Source organism: Colobus angolensis, unplaced genomic scaffold (assembly GCF_000951035.1).
Source record: "Colobus angolensis palliatus isolate OR3802 unplaced genomic scaffold, Cang.pa_1.0 Scaffold165, whole genome shotgun sequence".
Lineage (NCBI taxonomy): Eukaryota > Metazoa > Chordata > Mammalia > Primates > Cercopithecidae > Colobus > Colobus angolensis.
The window spans coordinates 2411778-2430956 of record NW_012114766.1 but is presented as its reverse complement, the minus strand read 5'-3'; the positions used below and the strand labels follow the sequence as shown (position 1 = coordinate 2430956).

Sequence of the window (19179 nt, the reverse complement as noted above, 5' to 3'; positions counted from 1 at the left end):
CATCACAGTGTGTATTGATTTCCCATTGCTTCCGTGACAAAGAAGATGGCGCCACCATGTAGAGCATGCCCAGCTCCCAGGTAGCCCCTTGCCCACTGGCGTAGCTGCCGGCATTCACCCCTGCAAGCTTCCAGTTTGCTTATTCATGTCTGCAGCTTGATTTTACAGGCTGCTTTTGTTAGAAAAGAAATGATTTGGAGGCTGCCTTTCATTAACAGGAAAACCTTACAGAGGATTTTCTTACCCTCACTACCTGCCTAAATAATTTCTTTTGAACTCCTATGTCATTAACACAGTCTCAGGTCCAGGGAGCTGGATATCGGCACCTCTGGGGGATCCTTACTCAGCCCACTGCTGGCTGAGGGCCGTGGTTAAAGTCACTGCTTCATGACATCATCCTGGGCCCTGGGTGTTCCACTTGGCACTGGAGGTGGGAGGAATCTCCTAGCCCTCCTCCAATGGCAGGTTGGCTGGGATGAAGGGTCCACATGGCTCTAAGTCTGGGCCCTTGGTAAGAATAGCTGGCAGGCAGGAACAGCCCACCATTTGGCTGTCTGCATCTCTTCTCATAAGGACACCAGTGATCAGAGTTAAGTCCCAGCCTACTCCAGAATGACCTCATCTTAACTTGATTACATCTGCAAAGACCCTATTTCCAAATAAAGTCACGTCCGCAGGTACCAGAACTTAGGACTTCAGCATGTCTTTTTGAGGGACACAGTTCAATCCAAAACAGGATGCCTGATTTCCCTTTTCCCTTAAATTCTGTCAATTTTCAAGGGTAAAACACCCAATTTTCCCTTTCCAAACTCTTTTCTAGCAGATGCCTGGAAATCCTGCAGCAAGGAGGGCAGTGCTAATTTTAAATCTTAAATAAATTTTATTTATCTGTATATAAGTCATTGGGAAAACTTATATTAAGAATTAATTTTCACATTTTTCCTTACAAGAAACAAATGGCTATTTTGACCATTACATATAAACTTTACATTGTTGTACTGATAATAGGAAACCAGACTGGCATTTCTTTATAAATTTAATAGTTTACCAATGTTAAAAATACACACACGAAATGTATGTATACATCTGCAATCCGGCCAAGACTACTGAAGTGGGTATTATTAGAAATATGTAGCAAACAAGCTGCATATTGTTTTCATTAACACTGAGATATTTATTTCAGTTAAAATTGCATGGATTGTCTCTTCAAAAACCTCTTCGGTGTAACTCTATGTTATTCATTTGCAATGCAATCAGCAAAGACATACAGTATATTACATACTGCTTTTCACCATTTCTTAAGGAAATCATGTTCTCTTAAAAGATTGGTTCTAGAGATTCCAAGACGGAAACATAATGGAATGGTAGTAGACTATAAATAAATGACAAAAATTTAAATCTATGATCTGTAAAATATTATCAAGGAGAGTATAGATCGCTAAGAGATTACCTGACTTGCTGCAAGTACAAAGGGAACTTGTATTGTTTCTCATTTGGATTTTGTCTAAAATATTATGTGTAAATGAAACTTCTGCTTTAGAGCTATGTTTACTGTTTATTCTCTTGAACTTTCCTGAGTAATTATGATAAATAGGCCTAAAGAAAGTGCATGTTCTTGTTTGAATTCACAGTGACATACGTTGGTGTTTTAATCTCTTTACTTTCAGTCAGAATTTTAAAAAACTGATGTTTTCATTATTGTTATAAAACTGTATTTCAAGTTGCTTGATACATTTATGCTAGTATATCCTCTAGCTAAACAATAAACAAAAAGTTGCCCTTAATCTTGCTCAATGTTGCTTTAGTAACCAAAATAACTGAACTTCCAATTGCTTGTGTCAACAACAAATGCATCAGCAATTCTTATACAACAACAATTTATTTATTTGTGTGCCAAGTTGTGTATGATAAGTACTTAGTTGAAACTATCTCATTTTATCTTTTTTATAATCCTTTAAAAAACATATTATCAACTCCGTAAATAAAAAAAGCCAAGGCTTAAAATGTTAGTGACAGCACAACTGAGCCAGTTTCTTCTTAGTTTAAAACACGTGCATCTCATCAGTGTCAATCAACTTCTAAAAATATCACAGCCACAACTACAAAATACTGCTGAAAGGAAATAAAGAAGACACACAATTAATGGAAAAAATATCATTTTCATGAATTTGAAGACTATTGTTCAGGCTGCCAGTACTACCCAGAAAGATCAAATGTAGTGCAATCTCTGTACAAATCCCAACAGCATTTTTTTGCAGAAATAGAAATGAATTTTCCTAAAATTTGTGTGAAGTATTAGGGGATCCTGAATAGTCAACATTTTTTTTCTTTTTTTGTAAGGATGAGGTCTTGCTTTATTCCCCTGGCTGGCCTAGAACTCCTAGGCTGAAGTGATCTCCCCAATTTGGCCTCCCACAGTGTAAGCCACGGTGCTCAGCTCAAAATAATTTTAAAAAAGAAGAACATAGTTGAAGAACTCACACTTCCTTCTTTCAGAATTTACTACAGAGCTGCAGTAATCAAACACTGTGGTTATTGACAAAAAGATAGACATATAGGCCAATGGGAGAGAAGAAAGAGCCCAGAAATAGACCCTCACATACATGGTCAAATGATGCTTGATAAGGGTGCCAAGACTATTTAATCAAGAAAATATTGTCATATTCAAATAAGGGCATGATAAAAATCAAAGACAAAAATGTGTGATTTTTAAAGTCAACAATAACAGCATTCACAGAGTTATTGTTTATTTTTCTGTACTATGAAAAATGCATTTTTAACCTTAAGAAAGGTTTTATTTTAGAAGAGGTTCCTTTGAAATATGTCAGCTGAACAACTTTATGAGCCTAACAGTCTTATTTGTGTTGCATGCGACTGATCACTGGCATAAAATATTACACACAACTTAGGGTTTTGTGTTGACCAGACTGGCATGAAGCTGTTGAAACATTCATTTCAGCAAGCAAAGACTGGAAGCTAGAGACTGTAGTACACCCAAACTGCTACAGGGAAAAATACTTGAATAAGTTTCAGTTCTAACTTACAACACTCCCAAGAGAATTCTTAATGCCTTCATTAGAATGGAAGGAGCCTGAAACTCACCTAAAAAAACAACACTGGAGGCGAAAACTGCAGAAGAGTCCCCTAATACCATATTAATTCCCCTGCAGGGTTTAAGAAGTCTGATGACAACGCTAAATCCCATACAAAATTGTCTTCACCAGGGGATGCCAGACTAAAAACAAAGCATTGTCTTTCTCTAACTGCATTAATGAATCCCACATCGGAGCTGCCGCCCTTGGTAGAGGATTCCAGCTCCTGTTCTCCTCTGGCTTTGTCTTCCACAATCTTTCTCTGCATTGTTTTTCCATGGCCGCTGACAGTAGATTAATGTTGCTTCTCGAATTGAGGAAAATGTACCCACATCTATCTTCTGGTCGTAGATTGATTTGCTATAAATCCTTTCTCCACAAGTCATGGGAGACTGTGGAGTCCAGGTGTAAATTTCCTCCCATTATTTGAACGTTGAAAACAACAGTACAAAGTTCTACATAAAATACTGCAGAATACCATAAAGGCGCAGATTTTTATTTTATTTTTTATATATAAAAAGAGAATGTAGGATACTTCCAGCAAAATGTATTTTTTAAAGCTATTTTTGGAAAAGGATATAATCCAAGGTGTGGAATGTGTTAAATGCTTTCCAGAGCACAGCGCAAATGAGAGAACAAGAATCAGTGTTCCTCTGTGGGACCATCCTGTGCTCACCAAGGAACAATACATATTCATCACTGTGCGCTTATACAGTATGAATTAGGCAAAGCACAAGGCGTGGGAAGCAGCAGCCTGCAGGCTGAGAGGTTCTGCCATTCCTACATGACTGTGAGTTATCTTTTCTTCTCATTTTGAAGTAGTACATATTTGAAAGAAAAATTTCCAAAAACCAAATCTGTCTCCATTTTATGATTTGATTAGAAGCAGGAGTCAGTAGGATTGGGAGTGTAAAACCAATTTCTATTAAAAACAGATCACTAAGGGAATTTGCTAAATTTTTCTCAACACACTACACACACACACACACACACACACTTCACAACATATGCTTTAGTAGTAGGTAGGTGCAAAAATTATTGCGTTTTTTGCAGTTACAGTGGCAAAATACAGAAGTACATTTGCATCAATCTAATACTTTAGTGCGTGGTACCAGTACAAATAGCACATTTAATCCAATAGTATTTATTTAGGAACTACTGTTACATTTTTTAAATCTGGTAAATAAAAAACCAGATGCACAAATTGTGTGCTAGTGAGTTTGAAGAAGAGAGAAAAGCGATCCTTACAGGCATTGAGAGGGTAGAGGAGTGAGGAATTTCTTCTGACCAGGGAAGTGTGTGAATCAATGACAGTTTTAAGAAGGATGTAGTCCTTGAATTTGACCTCAAAAGCAAACCCGGTAATGCAGTAGATTTGAATGCTAATATGTGTAAGGGAGAAAGAAATCTTTCCCTTTCCCACCGCAAGGTTCATACTGACATCCCACAACAAAAGACAGATCAATGAGAGAAAAACCCAAAAGCCCAACACATTTATTTAATCAAAATTTTATATGACATGGGAGCCTTTAGAAACGAAACCCCAAGACCCAGGGAAAGTTGTACATGTTTATGCTTTGGTTCAATGAAGAAAGGACAACCGTGAGAAAACGGGTGTGGACAAACTAGGGTGACTTTAGCAGGGCCTGTGTGTTCAGAGTGCCCCTGGCTTCTGGGTATAGGGCAGGACCCATCTGGAATGAGGGTATTTCCGGCAAGATTGGTCAGAAAATTCCTTTATGGCCTGCTTTTGGGGAGAAAGGCAAAGGAAGGTCAGACCTTGCTCCTGCATTTTCTTAATCTCTTACATGCCGTATATTGGGGGTACCACGTTCTGAGCCCAGGCAAAGGGGCCCCCAGGTAGTTCTCATACTGGATTTTGTTATGTGGAATGCATGGGTCAATATCGTTGTTACTGTTTTGCAGCGATTGGATAAATAAAAATTGTGTTTAGTAAAATGCGGGGCTGGTCTTTTGTGGCCTCTGCCTGTAGGGGCGGAGAAGATAATTGTGGAAAATAAGGGGTGGAGAAAGATCGTGTAGAGCATTTTTACGGAAATATTTTGCCGAGGAGCACTGATGAATTTATAAGAGGACACGTTGTAATAAATGTGTTTTAGGAATGCTGATTTGAAAGTAGTGTGCTGCAACATGGCTGCGTTCTCAGAGCTGGGTGAGGCAGAGCCGTGACGGGTCAGCTAGGCTCTTCTAGGCCGGGGTCTTGAACAGTGATGTGGTGGCAGGAGTTAGGGGAAGGATGAGTTTGAGAAAAGTGGAGGCTGAGCTTCTCGATGTGGGGTCAGCAGTGGGAGGGGGCTTTGAGAACGTCTGTGAAGGTATCACCCATCATCAGTCTGTCTATTCTGCAAAGTAAGAACCTCTACCCATACCTTGTTCCAGTATTTCTGCACCAAATAGTCATCATTGTGTTGCTTCCTCTCCATAAAATATCTAATTACTCTCTTTACTGATATTTTGTTTTCTTTCTAGTTCTCTGCCTATCCCTTACTCTCTAAATCATGGAACTCTTTATCTGTTACCATAATTTACTTCTGTTTTTGGAGAAACAATGCCTAATGTTTGGTATTTTTGAAAAAAAATCCAACAATCTTAAATTATGTTTAATAAAACGAATGCATTGATAACACATACTAATTTTAATTCTTCTGTTCATTAAAGGTCTTTCAGAAGTAGTTCATTGGAGCATTCTCCCTGGATTCCTTCTCCCCAAATAAACTGTATTTGAGAAATATTTGTCATAACTCAGAGAAATGAATGATTTATTTCCTCTTTTTGTGCCCTGAAGTCACAACTTTTACTATATATACTAGGATGTTAAAATTGAACTATTTTGGTTTCTATTTCAGCTGAGAAATACAGACATGCAATATTTGTAAAGATGTAAGATTGCTTCTGACCTAGTCTCTCCTCCATGTTTCAGGTACAAAGGGTCAGGAAAGTGAAATCATGAAACTATTACTGATGTCAAAGGCAGATCCACCTCAAGAAGGAGATACTTAAGAAGCTCTCAGAGACAGATATGCCACTTCTGGATCTGCTGAAGTCTGAGTCATGCCTGAGAAACACAGGTAAGTGACTGGCTTTCCTGCCACCAACGCTGATGGCTCAGTAAAAATACAGCCACTAGAGTCAAAATTATACTATGATTAAAGTCCATCATGGGCTCCCATAATCATATTATTATTATGGGAGCCCACTCTGAACTCTTCTGAGTTTGTGGGGCAGCGAGAAGAGAGTAACAGGGAAGGTTGTGAGCAACAGAGACTGGGCACCTGCCACTGTCAGCAGGATAGGAAAGAGCCCAAGTAAGGAGAAGGAAAGAACAGGGTCCGTCTTTGAGGAACTCAGCGGCACAGGGGCAGACTCCATGTGAGCTCTCCTTCCAGAGGTCACGATGGGGTAAAACCTGCAGATGTGAGGCAGGGAGGAAAAGCAAAGCCGTGAAAAATGGGGAGAGTGGGCAAAATGAGAGGGAAAACCTGCACCCTCCAAGGCTCGCTCCAACTGCACTCCTGAGAGTCAGGAATTGGGGTCATGATGAAGGGAGTTTAATAATCCGACATCTTCATTTAGACAGCGCCCTGGACATATAAAAGAGATTTATTTATTCCCTGGAAATGATGGGAGTCATTAAAGAACAGGCTTTCCCGGAACAATTTTAAAGAGGTCAGAAGAGACAACAATCAAGTTTGATGATTTCATCCCTTGAATCTTGCTTGATTACAGTTGAAATTACTTAGTAATAATTTGCTAAGGTTTGTATTGTTAAATGTAATGCAATATGCTGCATAACATGTTTAAATTTGCTTTTCTATTAACTCATTATTTAAATATAAATGAATACACTGAGACCAGCAAATTTCTACCCCAGGTTGTAAGATTCTCAGGGAGCCTCACTGGTAGTAACTGCCATCTGAGTTTAGCAGGAAGTCTTCACTTACCTTGGCTTAGGTAAAAGGAGATCTGACTTTTAAGAAAAAGGCAGAAAATAATGGTGAAATGGATAATCTTATCTCCTGCAGTTTTTTTGTTTATTAAAGTCAGAAAAGCAGGTATAAATCCTACGTTCTAGCTACAGAAAATGAGTACAGTGACTTTATACAGGTGTGTGCCGCACGTATTTACTTTTCTTTCTGAGACAGGGTCTCACCCTGTTGCCCAGGATAGAGTGCAGTGGCGTGATTACAGCTCACTGTAGCCTGGAGCTCCTGGGCTCAAGCAATCCTCCTGCCTCAGCCCCCCATTACAGGCGTGAGTCGTTGCATCCAGCCTGTATTTGCTTTTTATTAGCTGACAAGCAAACTAAAATACAGGCCAAGATTATTTTGTTTAATTTTAGAAGAGTGGTGTATTCATGGAATTGTTTATAATTCAAGAGAAAATGCTAAGCTGTCATAATCTAAATGCATGTATCCAAATGTAAACGCATGTAAGATAAACATGTTCGTATTTGTCAGAAATTGTAGACACAGGTTTTAAAATCAAATGAGAAGAAACTGTGTTTCAGGAAACTAAGATTGCACAGAGACTGTGGGGATTAGCACATCTGTGCTTGTTTCGTTGTGACAATTAATGGCAAATAGTTTCAGCGTAAATTTTCAAACTTTTGGCCTCTTCTTTTGGCAGCTATTGTGAGATAAACTATGTGGTATGTTACATGTTCACACGTGTAACACACCGACAAATGTATAGAAATATTGGACAAGGGAAACACTATTCTATGTAAAATACTCTTTGATATGGTTTGGATCTGCGTTCTCAACCAAATCTCATTTTAAATGGTAATCCCCAAGTTGAGAGGTGGGGCCTGGTGGGAAGTGATTGGATCTTGGGGGCAGTTTCTAGTGGTTTGGCCCCATCTGACTAGTGTTGGTCCCATGATAGAGTTCTCAGGAAATCTGGTTGTTTAAAAGTGTGCCGCCTCCTTCTCCGGCTGCCATGATTGCAAGTTTCCTGAGGCTTCCCCAGCCATGCTTCCTGTACAACCCGCAGAACCATGAGTGAATTAAACCTCTTTTCTTTATAAATTACCCAGTCTCGGGTATTACTGTATAGCAGTGTGAGACCGGACTAATATACTCCTTGAAAAGTAATTTGTGTGTTCCTTTGGGAAACTTTGTTTTTTGTTTTTAATCACGCTTTAAGATGTTTGTTCCTAGTCTTAACCTAAATCTCATTTTTCTTTTCTGTCCTTCAGTTCATTGTGAGACAGTGAACAATTGGTAAGTGTATGTTATATAACAGACTATGTATTTTGAAGTAATTATAAGCTAACTCCTGTTTTCCACTCAAATCTAAATAGCTCAATTTTTTTTCTTTTCCCCTAGTTCTCAGAATGTTTATTTTCCAACACTTTAATAAAATCACAGAAATAAATTATTTCCTGTTAGCCTAGGGCTTAACATTGTTTCCCTTAGGCCATAAAGGATTAACTATATGAATAAGCAAAAATGGTGTCTTTAACAGAGAAAGAAACACCTGCCTGTATTTTTCCACATAATTAAGTCAACCTAGATTCTATTCTAGGTCTCCCACTATGCTCTCTCCAGTAGGGGGTCATTTCTAAGGATTCACAGCTCTTGTGGGTCTAAGGCTATATCTGGGGACCAGAGCAGCCAGCACAGATATTTTCCTTTACTTCGAACTCCACAAACTGACATGTTCCCTATTTATTAGCTAATAGTTACTTATCCTCTTCCCCATCTTTTAGGTTAACTTTTCAGATACCCTCCTATCGAGGTCTTAGAAATTGTACAGGAGTGCTAGCCAATGGCCTTGTGGGGGGCACTGTGTGCATGTTTTGTGTAAATGTAAATAAAATTTGCTCACTGTTCAGTATCATCTACTTTGCAGCATGCCATGATAAAGTAAGATTTTGAAAGCTAAAATTCTACAAAAATATTTGTATACAAAATGAAAAGGATACAATAAGTTTCATTAAATCTAGTTCCACAGACTCTACCAGAATTTTCACTGTAGCAGAAGTCAAATTTAGTAGAATTTTCTGGTTTGTATGCACATAAAGACAATCGCTAGAATAAAGTTTGGTTGGACTTCATGAAGGGAAAAGAAATTGTGGAGAAAGGTTGAATAGATATTTTGTAATTAGGACTGTATGTAGTTCATTTTACTGGTTTGTATACCAAAAAATTATAGTAAAAGTAGGAGTTCACCAAAACCTATTACGTTGGATAACAGTAGCTATCTTCAGGTTTTCTTTTTTATGTAACTGGCCTCATCTCTTAAGCAATATGATGAAATGACTGTTCTCTGTCCTGGCCCCACTGGGAGTGCAAGATCATGGTGCCCCTGCTCTTTGGATTTGAGCTGTGCAAACCTGTCTGGTTTTAGTTTCATGGTCCTTTTTATTCAGTCCCCATCATGCATTCTGTAAATTGTTTAGAAAGTGTTAAGCAATTTATTTCTGTGAAAACCTTTTCTATCTGTTATGCAAAATACTCTCTGTCTCTGTGAATTCTTGGAACTTCTTCTTCCTAACCACAGCAGGCTGTCCTAGAGTTTTCTGTCAGTTTCTGCATTTGGAAAACCCTCTGATATTTTGACCCAAGAAACGGAAAATGCAATCATGACCCATGCAAAACCGTAACACATGCTCAGAATTAAGCAATAGAGAGCTTAAATCAAACACTGCATGTTCTCACTTATAAGTAGGAGCTGAGCAATGAGAACATATGGACACAGGGAGGGTAACAACACCCACTGGGGCCTGTCTGGGGATGAGGTGGGGGAAGGGAGAGCATCAGGAAAAATAGCTAATGCATGCTGGACGTAATACCTAGATGATAGGTTGATAGGTGCAGCAAACCACCATGGCACACCTTTACCTATGTAACAAACCTGCACCTCCTGCACGTGTACCTCAGAATTGAAATTAAAATTAATTAAAAAAATAGAAACTCCAAAAAAAAAAAACCATGTTATGCCCAATATATTAGCCTATTTTCAAGCCGCTGATAAAAACATACCTGAGACTGGGCAATTTACAAAAGAAAGAGGTTTATTTGGATATAGAGTTCCACATGCCTGGGGAACCTCACAATCGTGGCAGAAGGCAAGGAGGAGCAAGTCACATCTTACATAGATGGCAGCAGGCAAAGAGAGAGAGTGAGAGCCAAGCAAACAGGTTTCCCCTTATGAAACCAACAGATCTCATGAGAGTTGTTCACTACCATGAGGACGGTATGGGGGTAAACTGCGCCCGTGATTCAGTTATCTCCCACCAGGACCCTCTCATAACACGTGGGAATTATGGGAGTACAATTCAAGATGAGATTTGGGTGGGGACATAGCCAAACCATATCACCCAATGTTCTTCACACCAGTGGGGCAGAAAACATTTGTGGCTATTTGCACCCAAGGCAGTACCTCAGCAGGTTCCATTTCCCGCACGGTATATTAATCTGCAAAGCACAGGCGGCAGGAGTGGACATCCCTGTGAATACTGTCGCCTTTCTCTTGTCTTTGCAAGTGCACACGAATCTCCATTCTTACATTAGAACTTGAAATCTGATTCTTAAAACTTAGTGTGGTAGCTAGCAAGTATAAATTACAAATGAGCTACTCACTTCAGTCACTTATACCGACCATTGGGCAATCTCAGTGCATCATGAGTCTGGGCTAAGATTTACTGGATATTACATTTGATGTATACTAGGCATTCCTCTGAATATTATATACTCACTACCACTTAATCTTCAAAAATACTTACAGCCAATACCATTGTTATCTCTATTGCCTCATAGAGTTGTTGAGGGAGTTAACTGAGATTACATTTGCGAAACAGCACAAGTGGACACTCTATAAGTGTTTGGCTTTGTTACAATATTAGTAGTAGTGCTAGCAATTTTTTTAAAGGGTAAGATCTATTTACAGAAGTTCGAAACTATCTTTAAATGACCGACTGAGAAGTATTTTGAAAAGGTGGAGAAGCCAGGGATAAGCACAGTGTTTGGTTATTAAACATCCTGGGGGGACATCTGAGCAACATAATGAAACATCGTTGGACAGCCGTGCCTAAGACAACATGGACATGAGGATTGTAAATATTTTGGTTAAATTTTTCTAGTACCAGCTGTATGACTTTAGACCACAACTCTCTAGGGTAACTCTATCAACAGCATTATTTTATGAATCTGGAAACTAAAATTCAGAGGGGTGGGATGGAGCTAGAATCTTCACCTCATCACGTCTGATGCATGCATCTTCGATATCTAGAATAATATTAGAGTTATATGTATACTCAAGGAAATCCTTAAAATTCAGACTTTCCATTTTAAGAAGTAAAGAAATATATTGACAGCATTTCTAAAAGTAGCAGTGGTTGTGACGGACCATTTATTATACCAAGCAAACAGAAAATATATTTGGATTTTATGTGTATTCTTCCCCCCCATAATTCAATGCATACCCAATTTTATTAGTTTGCTGGGGCTGCTGTAACAAATTACCACAAACTGGGTATTTTAAAACAACAGAAATTTATTCTTTCACATTTCAGGGAGGCCAGAAGTCTGAAATCAAGTTGTCAGGAGGATTGGTTCCTTCTGGAAGCCCTGAAGCAGCACCTGCTCAGGCGTCTGTCCCAGCCTCTGGGGGAAATCCTGGCTGTTTCCTGGCTGTTAGAGGCATCCCTCATGACCTCTGCCTCCATTCTCACACCACCTTCAGTGTGACTCACGTCTCCCTTTTCTTTGCTTATGGGACATCAGTCATTGGATTTAGCTGTCCATCCTAAATCCAAGTTATCTCTTCTCAAGGGTCCTTAACATAATTATGTCTGGAAATACTCAGTTTCCAAATAAGGTTATCTTCTATGGTTCCAGCTGGACATGAATTTTGGGCAGATACCTTTTTTTTTTTTTTGATACAGAGTTTTGCTTCTATTGCCCAGGCTGGAGTTCAATGGTGCGATCTTGGCTCACTGCAACTTCCACCTCCCAGGTTCAAGCGATTCTCCTGTCTCAGCCTCTTGAGTAGCTGGGATTACAGGAGTCTGCCACCATGCCCAGCTGATTTTTGTATTTTTAGTAAAGACAGGGTTTCACCGTGTTAGCCAGGCTGGTCTTGAACTCCTGACTTCGTGGTCTGCCTGCCTTGGCCTCCCAAAGTGCAGGGATTACAGGCATGAGCCACTGTGCCAGGCCTGGGCAGATACCATTTAATCCATTATATCAGTCATCGCTTCTTCAAGAAACGAGACAAATTGCTTTCCTGTTTTCTATCTGAGTCATTACATGAAGCAAATTATTATATATGCTCTATGGAATTGTAAAAGCTTAATATATGTTTTCATGGTTTTTCAATCTGTGAAAGCATGTTATTTTCACAATTTTAATTATAAAGTGTAGAATATTATGTAGTGAATAACCATGTGTTCATCACACAGATTAGACAGTTTCCAACATTTTTTTCTCAGATTTCTTTCTTAATATAAGGTTAATAAAACATCACAATACAACTAGAGGCTGATTGCACCTACATACATGTGTTTGATCTGACAGCTGGGACATGTCATTCTCATGTTTATGTCCACAATCTTGTACTCCAGGTTTGTTTTGTATGTGAACATTGGTGTTTTATTTCTACACTAATGGCCTCATGGTGTATGTAGAATTTTGTACTTTGCTATATTCAACGTGATGCTTTTGTGATTTCTACAAACTGAAATTATGTATGCTAATTTATTTATTGAAACTGTTCCAAAATACTAAACGTTGTGAATGAATCACAATTTAGTTATCCATTTTGTCAATCTGGTGAAATATTAGGGTTTTCTGGTGACTAAACCAAATGCTACCACAAACATCACTGTTCAGGACTCCATGTCAATGTGTCACTTAGGACTCATACCTGAAAATAGAAATCTGTGCATTGACAGTGTACATCTTCAAATCTTTAAATACTGCCAAGTTGATTTCCAAAGACGTTGTAACAGGTTACATTCTATTAATAGTTTCTAAAAACAGTCTCTCCTCACATGATTGCCAGCATTTAGTATTTTCAGGGAAAATTTATATTCTGCCCATTTGGTGGGTCTAAAATGATGTGTCGTTGACATTTTGATTTACATTTTTCTGACTCCTAAGGAGATTCTTATCTTTTTACATAATTCATTGCATATCATTTTGCTGAAGGGTAAGATATGTTCTCATGCAATTCTATTGAAATTTATAAAATCCTGTAACTGTTGTCTGAATTACTTTTTTTTTTTTCGAGACTGAGTCTCACCCTGTTGCCCAGGCTGGAGTGCAATGGCGCCATCTCGGCTCATTGCAACCTCTGTCTGTCAGGTTCAAGTGATTCCCCTGCCTCAGCCTCCTGAGTAGCTGGGACCACAGGTGTCCGCCACCATGCCCAGTTAAGTTTTGTATTTTTAGTAGAGATGGAGTTTTGCCATGTTGGCCAGACTGGTCTCAAACTCCTGGCCTCAAGCAATCCACTCACCTCGGCCTCCCGAAGTGCTGGGATTACAGGTGTGAGCCCCCGCGCCCGGCCCTCGGCCTCCCAAAGTGCTGGGGTTACAGGTGTGAGCCCCGGCGGCCGGCCCAACTTACTTTTGGTGTTCCTTCCTACCGATGTTGTAAATCAGTAGAGTTAAATTTATCCATTTTTCCTTAAACTTTAAATTGTATCTTATTTAAAATAATCCATCTATATCAAAGCTTTTAAATGTTTCTATATTTTCAAAAAAAATCTAAGTTATACTATTTCTATGTATTTGTAATCACCTTCTTACAGTTTTTTTGTGTACTGTGTAAAATAAAAACCCAATTTTATCTTTCAATTTTTTTGAAGAGTTAGTGATTCATCTCAGCAGAGTCACAAGCTATTCCATCTTTTCTAGATGTAAAAAGAAATATAAATGGGTCTGTTCTTGTATTGTTTTATTGTTTTTTGCATATATTTCTTTCATTAAATTTTATTAATTCCTAAAACTTTTTATTAATAATTTCATTTTTCTTAGTGTACAGTCTCTATCCTTATTCTTCATTTTCAAGTTAGTACCAAATATTCTTGGTCATTTATGCTTCCTTGTGAAGATTGACTATTAATTTTATTGTTATGTCCCTGAAAAATAATCAGTTGTACTTTCAAACAGAATTGCTTGGAATGTTTGAATTAATTTGAGGAGCATTTATTATATTTTCTTTTTCTTTTCTAGATGCAGGAGAAGTCTCCTAATATATTCAGAATTGATGTTAATCCCCCATAAAATACATAGTTTCCAACATAAAAGTCATGTATATCTTTTGTGAGAATTTTCTTAGGTGGTTCTGAGTTTATTGTGAATGGAGTCTTTGTTTTGATAACCACCAATTTAAACTGGCTTTTTATGGAGGGTAGAGACACTATTGTTTTTGCACTCTTATCCAATTTTACTGAACTCCCAATTAAAATTTAATAATTAGTCTGAACAAATTCTCTTGGATGTCCTGTGTAGTCAGTCAGTCACTGAGCAGGCTCACATGCTTCTGCAGGAGGACGGCTTCTCCGCGGGACAGTGAGCAGACAGCGGGAAGAATAATAATCTGGAAAGAAGGAATATTTGTAATGTGCAGGGTTGCTCGGAAGGCAGTGATCTTACATGTTTCTTCAACAACAATTCCAAATGTTGTGAGACACCTTTCCACGGGTCTCTTGCATTTCTGCCTACACGGCAGCTTTTGGTCTGGAATATCTTCCAAAGGATGTTTGTATAGTGATTTACCTTAAAAGACAGAAGACGTGGTCATGCCCAGGCCAGAGGGCTGACTTGTCTACTGACTACTGTGTAACGCAGATAATCTATGCATCTGGAACAAATGTCAGGACAGTTCTGCTTGCACCGCGTAAGTGTGGGGGCTTCTAAGCTTGCAATTCTCCGTATCTTTAATCAACTTCTTACAGTTTTTTGTGTACTGTGTAAAATAAAATCCCAATTTTACCTTTTTATTTTTTTTGAAAAGTTAGTGATTCACCTTAGCAGAGTCACAAAATATTCCATCTTTTCTAAATGTAGAAAGAAATATAAATGGGTCTGTTATTATATTGTTTTATTTGCATTTTTGCATAGATTAATGCCTTTGCATTAACTTTTATTAATTCCTAAAACTTCTTATTAATAATTTCATTTTTCTTAATGCACAATCTCTGGCCTTATTCTTCAGCAGTGATGCAAACCCACTTCACGTGCAGCACCCAACTGCACTGCACCACACAACGCTGTGACATTGCAAACATGAAGCTGACGCTGATTGCTCAATGGTGCGGAATGCCTGCCCAGGAGCCGCCAGCACCATGGAACTGGTAGGCTAACTCATCAACTTGTGAGCATGGCAAAATCTCAGGTCCTTCAGAGTTCTTGACAAGAACCCGCCCCCGCCCCGCTGGGAGCTGTAGAACTATATAGATAGAACCCGGACCACCTACAGTTATTTTTCTGGTGAGTAAAATATAGGTAAAGCATTGAACGACTTAGTCATGGCAACTCCAAGGAACATTGACATTCTGTTTGCCAGTGTGTGTAATCAGAGATGAAAACAAAATAGGATGACTAATTTAGGGGACTTCCAATGGTTTCCTCGTCATTATTAGTCATGATTGATGCTTTCTAGTCCTGATTGCTTTTCAAGCTGTAGATTGTTGCTGGAATTAAAGCTACTTTGCTGGAAGGTGTTTAGCTATTTGAACTACTTGGGGTTGTTGTTGACTATTTAAAATAAGTGTTTCTTAGTATCAGTGACCCGTTTTGAGCTACAGACAGAGATTCTCTTTATACCAGGAAACTCTCTTTGTTATTTCTACGATGTTTTGTAAAATTTTCTTTAGGAATAAAACTGACCCAGATTCTAGACTGTTCTTTCTCCTGTTTATGGGCTGTGTTCTAATCAGTGTCCTCTGCTTTTTATTCTAGACTTGCATCTCATGCTTGTAATCACCAGAACTTTTATACTTTGCTAAATTGGTGGCTTTGCTTGTTAATCCTTCTTACGCTGATTTCAATACCATTACTTGTAATTTTGATTTCTTACCAAGCTCTGTTTTTAATTTTGCTGAATCTTACTCAGTTAAGTCCTTTTATCTCAGCCCACTGACATTTTTCTTATTCACAAATTCATGTTTTCTTGAACGTTACTGAAAATACAATATAGAAACTTTCTATAGTTTTAAAAATATTTCCCCAACGGTAAATCTATTTTTTTGACCCAAAGGCATAAAAACGATACAATTGACTCTGGGGACTTGGGGACAAGAATGGGAAGGAGGTGCGGGATCAAAGACTACACTTAGGGTGCAGTGTATACTGCTTGAGTGATGGGTGCACCAAAATCTCACAAACCACCACTAAAGAGCTAACTCATTTAACCAAATACCATCTGCACCCCAATAACTTATGGAAAAGTAAAATAAAAAATAAAAATTTATGAAAAGAAATAAATAAAATAAAGTAAAAATATAGCAGGGTTCATATTCTTTGTTCTTCATACTGTAGACTCTTTTCATCATTCCAACGTTGGGAGCTTCTGTCACAGCTTTGAACAAAAGAATACAATAAAAGCCAAGTATTTTCAAAATCTATAGTGGTCGACTTATTCTTTGATCTCCTCTCTGCACAAGCTGTTAAGAAGAAACCTCGCTTTTACATTTTAATCTGGTATTGATGGATGTAAAGTTACATTACCAATTCAGTGATCCAAAACTTATTCAAGGGCACATGGGCACTCTTGGAATAATGACCCTTTTTATCTCTCATCCACGGGCCAGAAATCGGTTTCCAACATGGAGATTTCATGTCCATTTTAGATTTTGCAGCAAACACCTCCTAGATGTTCTGATTTTGCTTCTCTGCCTACTGCTTTGTGGAGTATCTTTTCCATCCAGTGAGCTCTGACCCTGTCCTGGTGTAGGATTCTGATCACCAGGCGGGGTTCTCACCCAGTGACTCCACAAATTAATGTGAGGACCCAGGAGCAAGGGACTTGCACAGAGTCTGCTCTTCAGCGACCTCCTCATCTTGTTTGCATTCTCACCCTCACCTCTCCAAGTTCAGGGCTCTTAACGTGGTCCTGTGGCAGTCCCCACACATTCTTCATGAATGTGTGTCTTTCTCGGGGCGGGGGGCTCGGGAGAAGGTGGTTGAGGCTGAGAGTAGCCTGGTCCTGCCATCACTATGCATGGAAAGTTGTGACTATGTTCCAGTTTCTGACAAAGGAGACTCACTCCCCTTTTCCCAGCCTTAGTGCCGATGGTCTCACTTGCATTGTCTTCGTTTTCCCTATGTGATTCTTAGAATTTTTTTTTTTTTTTTTTGAGATGGAGTCTCACTCTGTTGCCCAGGCTGGAGTGCAGTGGCATGATCTTGGCTCATTGCAACTTCCGCATCCGGGGTTCAAGCGATTTTCCTGCCTCAGCCTTCCAAGTAGCTGCTATTACAGATGCACACCACCACGCCCAGCTAATTTTTGTATTTTTAGTAGAGACAGGGTTTTGCCATGTTGGCCAGGCTGGTCTCAAACTCCTGACCTCGTGATCCACCCGCTTCAGCCTCCCAAAGTGCTGTGTGAGCCACTGTGCCCGGCCCTCAGAATGTTTTAAATGCACGTACTTCCACAGTCGTCTACTTCCCTGTATGAGGGAAAGCCTTGAGATAGAACTTGTCCTCCCGTTTGTCTACCAGGGCTTTTATTTTACAAATCTGTTAAAGTTTACTGGGAGTTTCACATGAGAAAAGTAAGATATGGGCTGACGTGTAGGGAATACAGTGTGGTGGCTGGAAGAAAGGCTATGGATTCACAAATATCCGGAATGCAAGTCCAGGCCCGACATTTGCGACCTTAGGCAAGGAAGATAATTGATCTCTCTGAAGTTATAATTTGCACAAATTTGAGACGATAATTAATAACATAAAAAGCAACTATGTCATAGCTATTGCTCTGTATATACAGTTTTTTGATACTTTTATCTATTCATTAATTTAAAAATATCTGTTGAGTGCTTGTCATTGCTAGCATTGTGATAAATAATAACTTGGTTTTGGAATCCAGTAGCAGTTAAAGACAGGAAATGATCATTAATTTCTCCTATGTTACTTGAAAGCTTTTCATAGGAACTGTAAATTTTCAAGACTAGTAGAAAACAGGATTCTGGCAATCTGTTAGGAAAATAGACTTTCACGATAAGTAAGTTTACTTAAGCCTAGTAAACACACAAATTGGTAATAAAATACTTAGCATCATTCTCCATCACATTCATCGTGAGTCTTTTGGCAATGAAAAAAAAGCATTCTTTTTTTCTTTTAATGAAAATTTAAGGTAGTGAATCCACAAACCACAGCTCTTCATTTTTAAACTAGTGAAAGATACATACATAGGTTTGATGATGGTTTTCTGTGCATATAAACCTCAGGGAAAAAATCCATACCTAAAAAAACTAAGGAGAAGATAATCTAAAGGAATGATTCGTATATTACTCCCAAACTGCTTTCATACAGTCAAGAATATAAGAATAAAGATGTGTAGGATCTCATAAAATATAATTGGCTGCAGTTTAAGTCTTTTATTCTATGAATGTGGATGATCTAAATCTAGCTTTCGCCCTTTTCGCCTTACCATTTGGTAGAAATATTATTATGTCCCTAAAATAACTTATAATTTGAAGAATCATAACAAATATTCTTGCAACATCAAATTTTCTTATATTGGGGAATCAACAGTGCTGTTTTGTTTGTTGAGCTTTGAGCTGTGCCGTTGAGTTGCTAATGATATGTTTGGATTACTACGGAGCACAGCAATTGGATGCACAACATATGCGAAGGAGGTTGTGTCTCGTGGCTGTGTCAGCTGTAATTATAATAGATGGCAGGGAAGAAGACCAACTACGCAGCAATCTGGATGTGCAGCAGATTTAAACCAGTAATTTACAGATTGCTACGTGAAATTATTACAGATTACCAGGAAATGAAAGCCACTGATAAATGTCTTTCCTAGGGTAGATGCACCTAATTGTTATTGGGCTGATATTTTAAATGTGTATACTTATACTTCTTTAATCTTCTTAAATAAATTGA

At 38.6% G+C, this 19179-nt stretch overlaps 1 long non-coding RNA gene across 1 annotated transcript in view; it reads left to right on the top strand.

Moving 5' to 3' along the window:
* LOC105508656 overlaps window positions 1-15419 on the top strand; it is a 51027-nt gene extending 35608 nt beyond the window's left edge. Inside the window, exons 2-4 of the long non-coding RNA XR_001001308.1 lie at window positions 6034-6181; window positions 14296-14374; window positions 15281-15419. This is a non-coding gene — a long non-coding RNA (uncharacterized LOC105508656). The remainder of the gene's footprint in view (window positions 1-6033; window positions 6182-14295; window positions 14375-15280) is intronic.
* The last annotated feature ends 3760 nt before the right edge of the window (window positions 15420-19179 follow it).